Genomic DNA, 6,548 nt, shown 5'->3' on the forward strand with positions numbered 1-6,548 from the left:
ATCTAAATCATTGATATTCAGCATAAAAAGAAGTGGTCCCAACACCGATCCCTGCGGAACACTACTAGTCACGGGCAGCTAACCAGAAAAGGATCCTTTTATTCCCACTTGCTGCCTCTTACCAATCTGCCAATGCTGTAACCATGTTAGTAACTTTCCTGTTATACCATGGGCTCTTAACTTGGTAAGCAGCCTCATGTGTGGCACCTTGTCAAAGGCCTTCTAAAAGTCCAAATATACAACATTTACTGCGCCCTCTTTATATATCCTACTTGTAATCTCCACAAAGAAATTCAACGGGCTCGTCAGGCAGGATTTTCCCTGAAGGAAACCATGCTGACTTTGTACTATCTTGTCCTGTGTCACCAAGTACTCCACCACCTCATCCTTATCAATTGAATCTAACATCATCCCAACCACTGAGGTCAGGCTAACTGGTCTATAATTTCCTTTCTGCTGTGGAGTGACATTTGTAATTTTCCAGTCCTCTGACACCATGAGACCAACGATTTTTGAAAGATCATTTCTTATGCCACCACAATCTCTAAAGCTACCTTTTTCAGGACCCGAGGGTGCAGTTCATCTGGTCTGGGTGACTTATGTACCTTTAGCTCTTTTAGCTTTTTGAGCACCTTCTCTCTTGTACTAGTAACTGCACCCACTTCTCTTTCTTCACACACTACAACATCAGGCATGCTGCTAGTGTCTTCCACAGCGAAGACTGATGCAAAATACTCATTTAGTTCATTAGCCATCCCCTTGTCCCCTGTTATTATTTCTCCTGCCTCATTTTCTAGCGGTCCCATATCCACTCTTATTTCTCTTAGAAACATAGAAATAAAAGCATAGAAAACCTACAGCACAATACAGGCCCTTCGGCCCACAAAGCTGTGCTGAACATGTCCTTACCTTAGAACTACCTAGGCTTATCCACAGCCCTCTATTTTTATAAGCTCTATGTACCCATCCAGGTGTCTCTTAAAAGACCCTATCATTTCTGCCTCCACCATTGCTGCCGGCAGCCCATTCCACGCACTCACCTCTCTCTGCATAATAAACTTACCCCTGACATCTCCTCTGTACCTGCTTCCAAGCACCTTAAAACTGTGCCCTCTCGTGCTAGCCATTTCAGCCCTGGGAAAAAGTCTCTGACTATCCACATGACCAACGCCTCTCATTGTCTTGTACACCTCTATCAGGTCACCTCTCATCCTCTGTCACTCCAAGGAGAAAAGGCCGAGTTCACTCAACCTATACAACAGGAATTCTGCAGATGCTGGAAATTCAAGCAACATACATCAAAGTTGCTGGTGAACGCAGCAGGCCAAGCAGCATCTATAGGAAGAGGCGCAGTCGACGTTTCAGGCCGAGACCCTTCGTCAGGACTAACTGAAGGAAGAGTGAGTAAGGGATTTGAAAGCTGGAGGGGGAGGGGGAGATGCAAAATGATAGGAGAAGACAGGAGGGGGAGGGATAGAGCTGAGAGCTGGACAGGTGATAGGCAAAAGGGGATACGAGAGGATCATGGGACAGGAGGCCTAGGGAGAAAGACGGGGGGGGTGACCCAGAGGATGGGCAAGAGGTATATTCAGAGGGACAGAGGGAGAAAAAGGAGAGTGAGAGAAAGAATGTGTGCATAAAAATGAGTAACAGATGGGGTACGAGGGGGAGGTGGGGCCTAGCGGAAGTTAGAGAAGTCAATGTTCATGCCATCAGGTTGGAGGCTACCCAGACGGAATATAAGGTGTTGTTCCTCCAACCTGAGTGTGGCTTCATCTTTACAGTAGAGGAGGCCGTGGATAGACATGTCAGAATGGGAATGGGATGTGGAATTAAAATGTGTGGCCACTGGGAGATCCTGCTTTCTCTGGCGGACAGAGCGTAGATGTTCAGCAAAGCGGTCTCCCAGTCTGCGTCGGGTCTCACCAATATATAAAAGGCCACATCGGGAGCACCGGACGCAGTATATCACCCCAGTCGACTCACAGGTGAAGTGATGCCTCACCTGGAAGGACTGTTTGGGGCCCTGAATGGTGGTAAGGGAGAAAGTGTAAGGGCATGTGTAGCACTTGTTCCGCTTACACGGATAAGTGCCGGGAGGGAGATCAGTGGGGAGGGATGGGGGGGACGAATGGACAAGGGAGTTGTGTAGGGAGCGATCCCTGCGGAATGCAGAGAGAGGGGGGGAGGGAAAGATGTGCTTAGTGGTGGGATCCCGTTGGAGGTGGCGGAAGTTACGGAGAATAATATGTTGGACCCGGAGGCTGGTGGGGTGGTAGGTGAGGACCAGGGGAACCCTATTCCTAGTGGGGTGGTGGGAGGATGGAGTGAGAGCAGATGTACGTGAAATGGAGGAGATGCGTTTAAGAGCAGAGTTGATAGTGGAGGAAGGGAAGCCCCTTTCTTTAAAAAATGAAGACATCTCCCTCGTCCTAGAATGAAAAGCCTCATCCTGAGAGCAGATGCGGCGGAGACGGAGGAATTGCGAGAAGGGGATGGCGTTTTTGCAAGAGACAGGGTGAGAAGAGGAATAGTCCAGATAGCTGTGAGAGTCAGTAGGCTTATAGTAGATATCAGTGGATAAGCTGTCTCCAGAGACAGAGACAGAAAGATCTAAAAAGGGGAGGGAGGTGTCGGAAATAGACAAGGTAAACTTGAGGGCAGGGTGAAAGTTGGAGGCAAAGTTAATAAAGTCAACGAGTTCTGCATGCGTGCAGGAAGCAGCGCCAATGCAGTCGTTGATATAGCGAAGGAAAAGTGGGGGACAGATACCAGAATAGGCACGGAACATAGATTGTTCCACAAACCCAACAAAAAGGCAGGCATAGCTAGGACCCATACGGGTGCCCATAGCTACACCTTTAGTTTGGAGGAAATGGGAGGAGCAAAAGGAGAAATTATTAAGAGTAAGGACTAATTCCGCTAGACGGAGCAGAGTGGTGGTAGAGGGGAACTGATTAGGTCTGGAATCCAAAAAGAAGCGTAGAGTTTTGAGACTGTAAAGATGAAGCCACACTCAGGTTGGAGGAACAACACCTTATATTCCGTCTGGGTAGCCTCCAACCTGATGGCATGAACATTGACTTCTCTAACTTCCGCTAGGCCCCACCTCCCCCTCGTACCCCAGCTGTTACTCATTTTTATGCACACATTCTTTCTCTCACTCTCCTTTTTCTCCTTCTGTCCCTCTGAATATACCTCTTGCCCATCCTCTGGGTCACCCCCCCCCCCGTCTTTCTCCCTAGGCCTCCTGTCCCATGATCCTCTCGTATCCCCTTTTGCCTATCACCTGTCCAGCTCTCGGCTCTATCCCTCCCCCTCCTGTCTTCTCCTATCATTTTGCATCTCCCCCTCCCCCTCCAGCTTTCAAATCCCTTACTCACTCTTCCTTCAGTTAGTCCTGACAAAGGGTCTCGGCCTGAAACGTCAACTGCGCCTCTTCCTATAGATGCTGCTTGGCCCGCTGCGTTCACCAGCAACTTTGATGTATGTCACTCAACCTATTATATTTTTATATCAACCTCTTCTATTTTTAACATACTTGATAAAACTTTTACTATCCACTTTGATATTATTTGCTCGCTTGCTTTCAATATTTCGTCTTTTCCCTTCTAATGATTTTTTTAGTTGCTTTCTGTAGGTTTTTAAAAACTTCTCAATCCTCTATCTTCCCACTAATTTTTGCTTTGTTGTATGCCCTTTCTTTTGCTTTTACAATAACTTTGACTTCCCTTGTCAGCCACGGTTGTACTACATTACCATTTGAGTATTTCTTCATTATTGGAATACAGATGTCATGCATCTTCCTCATTTTCCCAGAAATGCACGCCATTGCAAGTCTGCTGATATCCCTGCCAGCAGCTCCTTCCAATTTACTTTGGCCAACTCCTCTTTCATACCACTGTAATTTCCCTTACTCCACTGAAATACTGCTACATTATTTTCTCCCTATCAAATTTCAAGTTGAACTCAATCATATTGTGATCACTGGTTCCTAAGGGTTCTTTTACTTTAAGCCCCCTAATCGCCTCTGGTTCATTACATAACACCCAATCCAGTATAGCTAATCCCCTAGCAGGCTCAATGACAAACTCCACTAAAAAGCCATCTCTTAGGCATTTAACAAACTCACTCTCTTGAGATCCATTTCCAACCTGATTTTCGCAATCAACCTGCATGTTAAAATCTCCCATGGCTACCATAATATTGCCCTTTTTACACGCCTTTTCTCTTTCCTGTTGTAATCTGTGGTCCACCTCCTGGCCACTGTTGGGAGGCCTGTGTATAACTGCCAACAACGTCCTTTTACCCTTGCAGTTTCTTAACTCAACCCTCAAGGATTCAACATCTTCCGATCCTGTCACATCTTTCTACTGATCTGATTCCATTCTTTACCAGTCGAGCCACACCACCCCCTCTGCCTATCTTCCTATCCCTCTGATATAACGTGTAACCTTGGGCATTCAGCTCCCAGCTACAACCGTCCTTCAGCTATGATTCAGTGATGGCTACAACATCATACCTGACAATCTATAATATTGCAACAAGATCATCCACTCTATTTCTTATACTGCGCGCATTTAGATACAACACCTTGAGTACCGTATTTGCTGTCCTTTCTGATTCTGCATCCCTAATGTTTTGATACTCAGCCTGTTGGCTACAACTAAGCACCATCACCTGCCTGCCCTTCCTGACAGTTTGACTGCATGCTATCCTTACTTTTTTTACCATCTGTCCTATCCTGAGTCCCTTCGCTCTGGTTCCCACCCCCCTGCCAAATTAGTTTCAACCCTCCTCAACAGCCCTAACAAAGCTGCCTGAAAGAATATTGGTCTCCCAAATTAAATCTGAAAATGGTGGTTAGGAGCTGAAAAGAAAAAAAGAAACAAATTGAAACTAGGTAGCTTAGGCACATTTGTGAAAAGAAGTGGAGAACATAGTTGTCTAAAATTAAAGTTCAAAGTTCAAAGTATATTTATTATCAAAGTATGTACAGTATACATTATACAACCTTGAGATTTGTCTCCTTACAGGCAGCCACAAAACAAAGAAACCCAAAGAAAAACATTAAAAAAGAAGGCCGTCAAACACCCAATGTGCAGGGGGAAATAAAGACAAATCGTGTAAACAATAGAAGTAAGTGGATAGCATTTAGAACGAAAGTGAGTCCTCGGACACGAAGCCTGGAGCAGCCTACAGTCTCAGCTACAGTTCAGCACAGAGACAAACAAATGCTGCAGAGCCCACAGACACGAAGCCCAGAGCATGCCACTGCCTCAGCAGTGCAGAGCGGAGTTAACATCGCGGACCAGCGAGCAGAGCTGGCCTGATCCTTGCCTCTTGTCCTGACACCCTGCCTTTTAAGGTCAGTATTAAGTCCTAAGGGTTATAATGTTCCCACGTCATCCTCAAGCTTACCTTGAACATTAGTGAAGTACTATAAGAGACCAAAGACAGAGGAGTCAGATCAAGGGTGAGGCCGAGCACTAAAATGATAGGTTTCTGGAAATGGAAGTTCACTCCTTGGAACTGAGCAGAGGCATTCTGTAAAACAGCTACGTTTGATTTCTCCGCTGCAGAGGAGCCCACAACATAAGCAGTAAGCTGGAAGAAGTGCAATGAATTGCTGCCATATTTAGCAGAAAGGGGCAGATGTTTCTTCTCTTCACAGCCTCATGGAAAAATGCTGTCAGAAGGGGAGTGGTTAGTGGAGATAGAAATGTAGTCCAGGGCGCCGTGGAGGCAATAGTCTTTTCACAACACTGAAACATTGTGAAATACTGGTGCTAGAATCCCCATTAAGGTGGCAAAAATTATGGAGGGCGATCCATGGAATGTGCTCCAGGGGTGGGAGGTGAGGAGAAGCGAAAATCTGTCCTCGCTTTAGCTAGGAAAAGAGGGGTCGAGAGAAGAAGTGCAGAAAATAGAACAGTTGTGGTTAGAAGTTCTATCAACTGTACCAGAGAGGAAGTCACGGTTGAAGTGACAAACAAGCATAGCTTAGGGCAGCTCCTGTAGCCATGACTGTGCTTTGAATGATGTGGCTGGAGTTGAGGGCAGAGTTATACAATGTAAGAAGGATTTTTAGGCAGGTGAACCAGGGTCTCTCTTCAACAAAGAAGTGAAGGCCCTCGAATGATCTTGGTGTTGGGACAGAAGTATAGAGGAACTGGAAGTCTTCTTCTGACCCTTGCCTGACTGTCTTCCTGCACTTCCTGCACTTCCTGCACTTCCTGATCCATGACACAGCACAGTAGTTTAGTGGTCAGTGTTATGCTACTACAGCATCTGCTCTAAGATTGGAGTTCGAGTTCCGCCGCAGCCTGTAAGGAGGTTGTACGTTTGTACATTCTCCCCCATGATCATGTGGCTTTCCTCCGGATGCCCCAGTTTCATCCCACATTCCAAATACATATGGGTTAGGATTATTAAGTTGCAGGCATGCTAAGTTGGCACTGGAACAATCCTTGTTGATTTGATTTGACTCAATTGATGCATTTCACTGTTTCAGCCCAAAATGTTGACTGTACGTTTTTCCATAGATG

The sequence above is a fragment of the Mobula hypostoma genome, chromosome 18 (assembly GCF_963921235.1).
Source record: "Mobula hypostoma chromosome 18, sMobHyp1.1, whole genome shotgun sequence".
NCBI classification, from domain to species: domain Eukaryota; kingdom Metazoa; phylum Chordata; class Chondrichthyes; order Myliobatiformes; family Myliobatidae; genus Mobula; species Mobula hypostoma.